The sequence below is a fragment of the Choloepus didactylus genome, chromosome 9 (genome assembly GCF_015220235.1).
Source record: "Choloepus didactylus isolate mChoDid1 chromosome 9, mChoDid1.pri, whole genome shotgun sequence".
Taxonomy (NCBI): Eukaryota; Metazoa; Chordata; class Mammalia; order Pilosa; family Megalonychidae; genus Choloepus; species Choloepus didactylus.
This window is the reverse complement of record NC_051315.1, coordinates 111779799-111791458: the sequence shown is the minus strand read 5'-3', so window position 1 is coordinate 111791458 and position 11660 is coordinate 111779799.

The following is an 11660-nucleotide window of genomic DNA, read 5'->3' as shown; positions in this document are numbered from 1 at the left end:
GGGGGCCTGGGCTTCAGGGCGAACGCAGCGGCGGCGGCTGCGGCCGGGAGGTGAGGGCTCCGGAGGCAGCCGGGCGGCCCATGTCGGGCGTGGAGGGCGCGGTGGAGGCGGAGAGCGGACGGGGCAGCCAGCGCCTGTGTCTCCTGCCGAGCTCGCTCGGGAGAAATCAGAGCCGGGGGAGGAGTGGGAGGGGAGCGGAGCCGAGCGGGGGCGGGGGCAGGGGGACCGTGGGGGTGGCAGTTGGGACAGTGAGGCGGCGGGACTGTCGAGAGGGAGCCGTGCGCCCCGGGGCGGCGGGCGCGGAGAGCAGCGGAGGGCGGGTCCCGGGGTCCCGGGGCGGGGCCCGAGCACTGGTGGCTGCGGGACCCGCCCGCCTCGCCCCCTCACCTCGCCTCTCCCGCACTGCGCGCCCCCCGCCGCCGCGCGGCCGCCGGGAGTGGAGGCAAGGAAGGCGGGGAAGAAGGGGGAAGAGGGGTAAGGGGGGAAACAAGAGGAGCTGAGGGATGGGGGACGGGCTGGGAGGGAGAAGTTTGACAGGTTTGTTGACTGTAAAGAGAGAAAACTTCCCAGGAATGAAGGAGTTGGGGGGGGGTGGCGCGGAGGGAGATGCTGTTCCTGGGACTGCAAGAGGAAGTCGACTTGGGACGCGGGGTGCTCACAAGAGGGGTTCAATAGCCGGACGGGCGTACCGTGGAGGGGTCGCCTCCTCCCTGCCTCGCCTCCTTGCCGGACGCCCCTTCCTCAGCCTCTCCTGAAGCAAAAGAGCAAGCCCCAGGCTTCCCCTCTGGTTCCCCAGCCCTTCGCCTCCCCAGGCCGCCTTCGCTGGGGGTGGGAGTCGGGATGGGGAGAGAAGAGGGTTTAGACGGCCGGAGGAACCTCTCGCTGGCCTGCGGGCTAGCGCGCACGTGGAAGCGAGAGCGAGGGGGGCGGTTGCGGGCTTCCAATAGATTGAGGGGCCAGAACTCCCCGCAGCCCGGCTTCGGGAAGTGCCTGCCCGGCCCAGACCTCGCGTGTCTGCGGGTTCCTGCCTCCCGTTCCTCCTCCAACTTGGCCCCGGGCAGAAGAGGTGGGAGAGCCAGCTGCAGGTGAGGTGGCGTTTATCTGATTCTCTAATGCCACAAAAATGTCTTTGATGCCCCTGGCCCCCTCCCCGTGAGAGGGGATCAAAGGCCTCGTGGGGAGGAGGGATAGCTCCATTCATCAAGCCCAGCAGCGGGCAGCAGCCCCTACTCTTCCCGCCGCGGGGACGGAGGCCCCCCGACTTGCTCCAGGGGTGCCGTGGGACAGGTGGTATAGGACATTCAGCAGCAAGGACCAGTCCCCCTACCACCACCATCTAGCCCCACCACCCGCTTTTAAGGGTGTCATGGAAGTGGGGAAGGATACATTGAGGACCTCAAGTCCCTGCGACAGAAACCTCAGGCATAGAGAAGAAAGCTCCTGGCTCTTGAGGGATGGGGAGCAGGGAGAAGGGGGGAGCGCCACACTTGTTGCTCAAAGAGACAAAAGCCCCTGGAGGGCGGGGAAAAGGCAGCATCCTGAGTCCCCCAGATGGTGGGTACAAGTGGATCAAGATGAGGCGGGGGGACCAAGGGGAGGTGGCAAAAGACCATAGTGGGGGGGGGGAGGCAGATGTGGGAAGGCAGGGTGAGCAAAGGAGAGAGAAGATGTGGAGGAACGTTTCCCAGGCACATAAAAAAGCCCCTGCGTTTGTGAAGGCCCTGGTGTCCAGGCCACGTAGTCCAATGCTGTTGGGTACAGAGTCTGGTGAGGAGGCTGGGCCCTCTAGAGAGGGGAAGGGACCCTGGGAGGGAGAGACTTGGGGGGTGGGAGAGGGAGATGCGACTCATCCAAGAGCTGCCCCATTTTAGGCTTCAACAGCATCTGAATGCTGGACGTGGGCCCCTTGCACCTTTTATTTCTGTACACAGTTGTTTTTTCTGCAACTCTGGACCCTTGCACACTCTTGGACGTAACCAGGTTGGGCACACACTCAGGCCAGCCAGATGGTGTTCAACAGGCAGCTGGAGGGCACTGGGGGTCCATGGAGGCCACAGGTGGCCAGGGAGCAGCCCCCTGGGAACCAGTGCCTGGTTCCAAACTCCCTGCTTGCCCCCACCCCCACCCTGCTACTGTTATTGCAGATTATGAAATGCTCTCCCTATCCTGCATTCTTCTCTGAGGCAAGAATTTTAATGTATTTGTCTTTGTCATCAGGGGACCAGGGCTCTGGGACCGCCCTGCCTCTGCCTGAGGAGGGAGCACCCCAAATCTAGTCCCTGCTCTGTCTCCAGACCCCAGCCTCTCTCCATTCCACCCCCTGCCATGCCCTAGCCCTGCCCCTTGTGCCCCCCTTCTCAGACACAGTATCTCTGTGGGGTGGATAAAGATGATGTTATTGAAACAACAGAATTGGGAGCAGTGGCAGGGAGCAGGGATCAGCTCAGGAAACTGGGGCATTTGCCAAGAAGCCTTCTCCCCCGCAGGCAGCCTTTCTGCCCCTACCCCCCACCTTTCCTACAAACAACAGCCCGCCCTGCCCCTCCTGCAGCACTTGCTCTGGCCAGATCTTGCAGAATCTTCTGCCATCCCTGTACTCCCCAGGCCCTCGGCCCCCCACCTCCACTCCCATCCCAACCCCCAAGTCCTACTCCAGAGTCAGTTGGCCTATAAAAGCATTGCGCAGGGGAGGGGTTGGCTGGAATCTGTGATGGACAGACCTCCGGAAGCCCGAATTCCCAAGGCCTTGGTTCCAAGGGCAAATGTTACCATTGCCCACTCCCCAACTAGGTGTTGGCTGGCATCTGGGCAAAGCCAGAGCAATAGCTTCTGGCCTCAGGTCCCCACACCTTCAGAGAGATGAGTTTAGATGTTCCCGAAGCTCTAGTCCACTACTCTCAACTGAGAAGACTTCCCATGGAGCAGGGCTGGGAGACCAGAAGATACTAAGTGAGGCACACAGAGACAGACTAGGATGTGTGCACACTCACACACACCTGGACAGACTTCCAGATAACCTCACAGAAACCACAGGACACCCTCGCCTTCCTCAGTCAGTGGTGGGTGACTTTACCCACAGGGATGGATGGACATGGAGAAGGGCTGGCTCAGGCTGAGACACATGCCCATCTCCCTAGAGATCACACACACACACACACACACACACACACACACACACATGCACACACATGCACACACACCCCCTTCGTGGACATGCATGCAGGGGACCACCCACAAGAGACTGGCATGGGAACACAGCAGCCCGGAAATGGACAGCACTATAGGGAGGTGCCACTCTGCTCTCCTGTTCTCTGTCCTTTGGGCACTGCTCCTCCCCTTGCTTCTTCCTCCATTTCTCTTAGTCCTGAGAACCTGTTAACTCCACTCTAGCCAGACAGGGAAGGAGAGGCATGGGTGTCTGGCTGTGAGACTGGAGAAGAGGGAGGGGCAGAGGTGGGGGCTGTGGGGGGCAGGCAGCTGGAGATAGATAACATCAGAATCGCTGCAGGGCCAAAGCAAAGCCTTCTGTCTCTGTCGCATTCTCTCCCTCCGTCTTTCTGTGTGTCCACTACCTCCATAATTTGGTCTCTCTCTATTTGTGTCTGTCTCTAAATTACTTTCTCTGTTTCTTTGTTTCCCAGAATGACTGAAGCTGCAAGCGCCCAGGAATTCGGGCCTGTGACCCTTCCCCTCCCAGTAACCTCCCTCTCTCCCTCCCTCTCCAATTCCTTCTCTCTCTCCCTCCTTCCCCGGCAATGGGACCTAACTCCCATCCCTTTAGGGTAGTGACAGGGCTTGAGAATTCCTGAGGGCTCTTGGTCTCTGTGTCCCAGGAGAACAGGGAGAGGAAAGGCCAATCTCCCAGAGAGATGGAGAGAGAGAGAGAGAGAGAGAGAGAGAGAGAGAGAGAGAGAGAGAGAGAGAGAGAGAGAGAGAGAGAGAGAGAGAGAGAGATAGAGAGAGAGAGAGAGAGAGAAAGGAGATATTCACCTTCCTCTCCCTTCTGTATCCCAGCCAGCTCTACCCCAGCTTTTCCTCAGCATCTGAACTCATGAGAATGTACATGAGAATGTACCCTTCCAGCTGAGGGCAGGAACTCTAATGCCTGGTTCCCAGCTTTAGCCATTCTTATTCCTGTCTTGCCGCCTGAAACTCCCTCTGTGTTTTTGTCCAAGGGAACCCCCCATCCCAGGCCTTAGGTCCCCACAGAGCCCACCTGCCATGCATCTTCCACACCTCTCAACCCTATCCATGCTCCCAACCCGCCAATCAGCCCATCAGTCAAAGGGAGAGAGCACCTGGGGTGGGGGCTTGAGGGGGCAGGAGGGGGCGCAGGGGCTGAGGAGGGAAGGCTGCTGCCAGCCCTCCAGGACTGGGCTGGGGGAAAGCCAGGGAACATTTGTTTCCACTTAGCTCAGCCCCAGTGGGCCCAACTGGGAGTGGGTGGACCCAGGAGCCTCTCCAGCCAACTCAGCCCAGGCCAGGCGCCTGTTCTGCTGCCTGTGAAGTGGGCAGAAGGGCTGTGGTAGGACCGCAGGTGTTCCGGGGAAGTTTGGAGTCCCACCTCCTCCTCTCCTTCCCTTACTGCTCTGTTCTTTTCCAGGCCACATCTTCCATCTCCCTCTTTCAGCTCTCATCTTGGAGGGAATCAGGGCTCCCGAACCCAGGTCTCCAGTCCCACCTCTCTTCCGATGGTGGCTCTGACTGCTGGTTATCTCTCCCTGGGCAGCAGTTGGTGAGATTGTACTTGAACACATACTATATGCCAGGAACCCAGTTAGATCGTGGGGAAACATCAGTGGGCAAAAGCAGACAAAAGCCCTAACCTCCCAGAGCTGACGTTCATTAATCATAACATCTCAAAGTAAATGGAAAACCACAACCTGCTAGGCTCTGTAAGGACAAAGGAGGCTGTGGCGAGAGGCTCTGCTGGGGAAACTGACCAGGTCAGGGAGGGCAGGGCAGGCTTCTCTGAGGAGGGGGGATGTTCCAATTAAGATATAAAACATCAGTGGGGTGGACTGGGAGCTGGGAGGGAGGAACAGCATTCCAAGCAGAGGCAACAGGCTTTGTAAGAGCCCTGCATGGAGCGTGGAGAATGGGGCTGGTGTGTGTGTGAGTGTGTGTGTGCGTGTGTGTGAAACAAGGTTGACATGGACTTGGAAGAGGGTGAAAAGGAGCCTGATGGGAGATGAGGCTGGGGCTGGGGAGTGGATTGGAGGAATCAGACCAAGTAAGACCTTATAGGCATGGAAAGGAATTTCTCCTCCTCTTTAAAGCAACAGGAACCCTACAGGACAAATACATCACAAGGAGAATGAGAAGGAGATAGAGGGGGGTCCTTTAGATTAAGGGACATCATATAAATTTGAAAACAGGCAAAGCTGAATTATAGTATTTAGAGATGCATGCCTGGATGACAAAGAAAGATGCTTAGCATCTTTTCCAGTTTGCTAATGCTGCTGTTATGCAAAATACCAGAAATGGATTGGCTTTTATAATGGGGGTTTATTTGGTTACAAAGTTACAGTCTGAAGGCCATGAAAATATCCAAGTGAAGTCATCAACACAAGTACACCTTCACCGAAGGAAGGCCAATGGCATCCGGAAAACCTCTGTTAGCTGGGAAGGCACGTGGCTGGCGTCTGCTGATCCTAGGTTGTGTTCCAGCTCCTCTCTCAGCTCCTGTGCATTCTTCAAAGTGTCTCTCTTGGCTGCAGCTCCAAAATGTCACTCTTAGCAGGCTCTGAGGTCCTTCTGTTTGTGAACTCTTTTATACAACTCCAGTGATTTAATTAACACCCACTCTGAATGGGTAGGGTAACATCTCCATGGAAATTATCCAAACATTTCACTCACAGTTGATTGAGTCACATCTTCATGGAATCACTCAAAGGATTCCAACCTAATCAACACTAATACCTCTGGCCCCACAAGACTGCATTAAAGAACATGGTGTTCTGGGGGACACAATACATTCAAACCAGCACAGCATCAAAGTTAGAGTAGCAGTTACTCCGAGGTGGGGGAAGGACGGTTACATGGAGCAGAACAGCTGGCAAGTTTCTGTCTGCTTTCATGGGACTTGGTTTCAAGAGTGTTCATTTGTACCTTTTTTTTAAAATTTGTGTAAATTATTTTAAAAATAATAGTGTCAAAAAAAAAAGGAAAGAAAGAAAGAAAGAATGAAAGAAAGAAAGAGAAAGAAAGAGCAAAAGCAATAAGCCACCGTGGAGATTTCACTGGGACAATGGGTAATGTGGTCAGATCTACAAGTTGAAAAGATGACTCTGGCCACGGTGTGAAGAGGGGATGCCAGATCCAAGGCAGGAAGTGGGGAGGCTCTGCTGTGATCCAGGTGGGAAATGGCTGGAGCTTTGACCTGGGCGAATAGCAGAGGAGATGGAAAGAAGCAGACAGTTCTGACCGATGTCAAGGAAGTAGGGTCAAGTGGATTTGGGGAGGGGCTGGAAACAGGGGTGAGAAAGAGGGGGAGAGGAAAAGGATCAAGGACGCCTCTGAGATTTCTCCCGTGCCTGCAGGATGACTGGTGGTGCCCGACAGTCAGCCAAGAAACACCGGAAGAGGACAGTACTGGGCGCGGAGGCAGGGGGAGTCGGGACATGAATTAAAGATGCTTCCAAAATGTTCCAGGGAAGCTTTCAAGAAGGCAGTTGGATAAACGGGTCTGGAGCTCAGAGGGGAGGTCCAGGCTGAATCATTTCAGTGTAAGTTGTAATAGAGCTGAGAGCAGGGAGGAAATCCCATGAAGCCCAGTATTTTGATGGTTGGGTGAAGGTGGAGAAGGTTGCAAAGGAGACAAAGCAGGAAGAAAAATAGAGCATTGTGGGTTCACAGAAGCCAAGGAAAGAGAGCATTTCTTCAAGAGGGTGTTTGTCACCGTATCAGCCACTTCTGAGGGGCATATGAGAGGAGAGGAAAATGTGTCCTTAGGACACAGGAGGAAGGCCACTGAATTAGTTAAACTTCAGGCTAATTTTCCCAAAGCACAGATATGAACCCATCACTTCCTTACTGTAAAGCTTCCATTGGTATCCTTTTGCTTACAAAATAAAAATATTTCTTAGCTTGACATTTGAGGCCCACCACAGTCTGGCTCCTGTTTGTTCTTCCAGCTTTATATCCACTTTGTCCCTACGAGGGTTCCAGGCTCACAGTGGCTCACCAGTCAGGTCTCAAACCCTGCCCTCCAGCCTTTGCTCTCCTGCCGCCTACCTCCACTTCCCAGCAGACTCTTGAAGTCACTTTTGTGTTTCCCAGGCCAGCTCAGAGCCCACTTCCTTGAAGATTCCAGATAGCTGGACACAATCCCTCCATTTCCCAGGAACCCATAGGACTTTGAACCTCTCTTACAGAAAGTACCACACTTAGAGTTGGCTTTGTATCTTTTTCCTCCACTTGCTTATGAGTTTTTTTGGAGGGTATAGACCATGTCTGTTGAACTGCAAGAGAGTGAAAGATATACTGCAGGACAGGACAAGTCAAACTCAGTGGGCATGGTGGCACCTCAGCAAAACGAGGTCGTCTAAACTCAGGTGGGAAACTGGGGCTAGAGGGAGAGTGTTTCAGCCCCTCTGCCTTGCCCGTCCCCACCTTTAGCATTGACACCACGGTGCCGTGTCAAGGACCCCAAGCACAGGGTCACAGCGCCATCTCCTGACAAGATGGGGGAACTTTTCCTCCAGAGAAACCACTTGGGGTAAGGTGGTCTCCAGACTAGAGAAATGCAAATTAAAAACTTAGGAAGCACACCAAACTGTGAAATTAACAACAAAATTTTAGAAGGTGTAAAACTCAAAACTTGCAGAAGTGTGGAGAAACCCTTGAGTATTACCAGTGGCACTATAAATTTGACCATGCCTCCTTCAAAGTGTGGGGTGATAGCCAATGGAAGTTATTCAAAAGGAAAAATGGATCTACTCTTTGCATACAAATATAACTATAAATACACTTTCTATGTTAGTGAAGAACTAGAAGCATCTGCAATATCTACCTACAGTAGGGTATGGTTAAACCAAATATACTTTGTCCACACAATAGAATAGCATGCAGCCATTGAAATGACAAATATGTTGATTGTATTGAAAAAAGGAATAGTCTCTATAAAATAATGTCAGGTAAAAAAAGAGCATCTGTACTAAAGACAATGAAGTAGGAACACTGTACAACAATAAGAATCAGAAGAGGATTAAAAACTTTAAATAATTCGTGTTATTAAATGGTAAAGAAGCACTTTGAGGTTTTTTGCTTATTTATTTACTTTTTGGCTGCTGCTTGTTTTTATTATAGAGTCATCAGCTATTCAGTGAAAAGAAATCACATAAGAGGGAAAGTGATTAGGAAAGTATCCAATGTTCATGGGGCTGGAAAATGTCCCTTGGGGGTGGGTCAGGGTCAGAGGCTTGCCCCAAGGCATTGTTCCAAAGCACTTTCCACCTCCTAGCACAAGGTATGGCACATTAAGTGCTCAATAAATTTCTGAGGAACCACTCACTGGAAATGATGCAGCACCTGATAAGTGTCTCCTTCCTCGTTGCCATTCTTTTCTCAAGAAGCCGCCTTCAATTGCCCCTCAGCCCTTAATTATTTGCCCTGGCTCTACGAGGGCCGTGCTGTTCAGGGAGGCTGTATCTGACCCCATATACTGACCTTCCTACTTACCTTCAATGCCTCCACCAAAAAGTGAATCAAGGGCCGGCCAGAGGTAAGTCACAACTAACATGATAACTCTCACATTGTAGATTCATATCCATAATCATTCAACCAAAACTGACTGCACGTGTCTATGTCCCAGGCCTATAAAATGCCTATGTCACAGGCTGGGCTTTCTAGAAGCAGATTCTAAGATGGGGACTGGGATGAAGACCCCATCTCAGCATGGAGTTTATTTGGTGTCAACTCCTGTGAAAAGAAGAGGAAGGAAGCAGGACTGGGCAAAAGGAGAGGCCAAACAGCAAGGCAGGCCTGACAAAGCCTCCGCTAACCCGGGAGCCTTGATTTCTGGAGTGAGTTTTGCTCGTCAGCATCCCTCACTGGTTTGACATGGCCGGGCCTTTATGCCTCTCCCTCCCTCAGCCACCAGCAGCCAGGATGCCCCGGGAAGGGTGTGTTCTCTGCCGTTGAGGCCAACCCTCAAGGAGCTGACAGCTGGAGACTGTGTGCTGACTCCCCATTCTATGCCCTGGCAGCAAGCCCTTCCTTGGAATCTGGGCTGTGCACCTCATGCTCACCACGGGACATTTTACAGAGGATGAAACAGAGGCCCAGAGAGTGACCTGAATTGACTTGCCCAAGGTTGTAGCCAGGATTCCAGCTGGTGCTTCCAAACCCCTACCCCACTACCCCACAGTGGCCCAGCGCTCCTGCTGTGGGAAGCTCCAGGCGGAGCTGCCCCACCAAGAAGGCTCTCATGGAGGAAGCATTGCTGGATGGCCTGGAGGTGACTGGAGGGAGCCATGGGGCACCCAGTAGGGCCAGTGGTGTACCCCAGGGCATCAGAAAGACAGGATCTGAAGTGGCCCTTCTTATCCTCCCCTCCCCCACTAGGACTTATGGCTCACATGTTCCCTGACCTCCATATGCCAGGATGTGCTGTACCCTCCCACACCTCTATCACAGCACAGCTCACACTGCTGTACTCGTGTGTCCACTGACTGCCTCCCCCAGGCACTGTGAGTCCCTCCAGGGCACAGACTCTGCCCCAGTCAGTATTTCTTAACTGTAGCTTTTAGCTTTGCATCATTTTGCTTTTTAAGGTGCTCATTCACTGACGGTTATTTAAGTGAAGGATTCAGGGTGAGGGTTAAGTCTTCTTGCAGTCAAGGAAGACAATGGGGACTCACAGACGGTTCCTAGGGAACCAGATGCATCTCTGAATCAGCTCAAGGAGGAACGATGGTGTGTGTTCTTGAGCTTTTAGTTCAGTGTTCATCCGCTTTGCTTCGGTGTGTGAGACAGTCCCTCCCACCCATGCAGACATCCACAGCCTTCACCAACAGAACTGCTCCCACCCTCCAAAAGGGAGAATGTCATTGATTTCTTTGGGACCTTGGTACAGTGCTTGCACCCAAACAGGCCTCAGTGACATTTGTTAAATGAATCAGTGACTGTCAAGAGATGGAAGGGATCTCAGCCACCAGCAAATCAAATCCTGTCATTTTACCCATGAAGGAACTGAAATCTGCCTCCCAGTGGTGCCCTGCCCAATGCCAAACACAATTATTTGATGAGAGATCTAAGCTGGAACCCAGGTGTTCTGACCCCCAATATGGAACCTTTCCCATAGGAGCCAGAAGGAGGAGGCCAAACTTTCCCTGCCCTCTTCATTCTTAGGTGGGGAGAGAGGGAAAACCCTCCAAATGGGGATCTGAGCTCACATCCCTTGCAGGGACCGGCTGGTCTAAACCAGGGTTTCCCAAAATAGTATACATGTACTACTTGTGGTGCTCAAGATTATTTTGGGTGGTAATATTATTTTAATAAACATTTATTTTAATGCATATTAGAAATACTATAACATTTACAGTAAGGATATCAAGCATACTTTAAAAATAAGCTTAAGTTTAAATGAGATGACTTCAAGACAAATATTGAGTAAATAATGGTCCATGTGTTACATGGATATGGAAAAATCTGGGTAGGGGTCTGCAAATGGGGGAGTTTGGAGAAGCAAGGCCTTTGCAAAGGGCATTATTTAATTCTCCATGCCCTGAGGGGAGAAATTGAAGCATCTCAGAGTGGGCAGAGGACGAGCTTAGCTGAGCGTTCTCTCCTGCCTGAGTGAGAGTCCCTGAGAGCTCCTGGGGGTAGGTGTGGAGGGCGGTCTCCACCAGCAGGGAGTCCAGTCTGGTGCCTCCTATGTCCTCTCCGTTCTTTCCTACAGTGGTGTGCTGGAAACAATGTAGGTCCTAGGAGCTGATTTGCTTTGTGCTCCCGAGAAAGTCGCTTCCCCACTTGCTGCCTCAGTTTCTTCATGTTACAGTGAGCGAGTGGAAATAGCTCTAAGTTCAGTCCTTTAAGGATTGTAAATCCTCAGAACCACCAGAGGGCGCCAAATCCTAAGGAGCAGACTTGAGGACCCCAGTCCTGCCCTTCCAGTGGAGAGTGGAAAAGTAACAGCTTCAGACTGAGATCAGGGATACCCCCACAGGACTGACTGGAGGAACAAGGCTGTACAACAATCTGGTGGGGGCTCTTTCCTGAAAGAGAAAACCGTACAGGGGTGGGGCAAGCGGCGTCCCAGGCTTGGCTCCAGGCAAGGCACTTTATTCCCCTCGGCTAATAGCAATTAGAGACCAACCTGCCCTGTGCTCAAAAGCAACATTCCATTCTAGCACCACCTTCCCTTGGGGACTTCCAAGGGGGTTGGGCAGGAGTTGAAGATGAGGCTTCCTTCTGTTTCTGTTTCTGTTTTTTGTTTTTCATCTCTGCTTACAAAAAAATATGTTTTTAAATAACCCTTGGGGAAAACATATCTAGGATCGGGGAAAACGACTGTGTTCTACAGAAGACTCTAATGCATCATTTTTCCCTAATCTAAGTTCAAAATGAATTTGTATTTTCAAGATGTTTAAACAAGAAAGCTCGTTAGGGCATTACTGATAACAGTACAAAGTAGAAACAATCTAAATATCCATCAA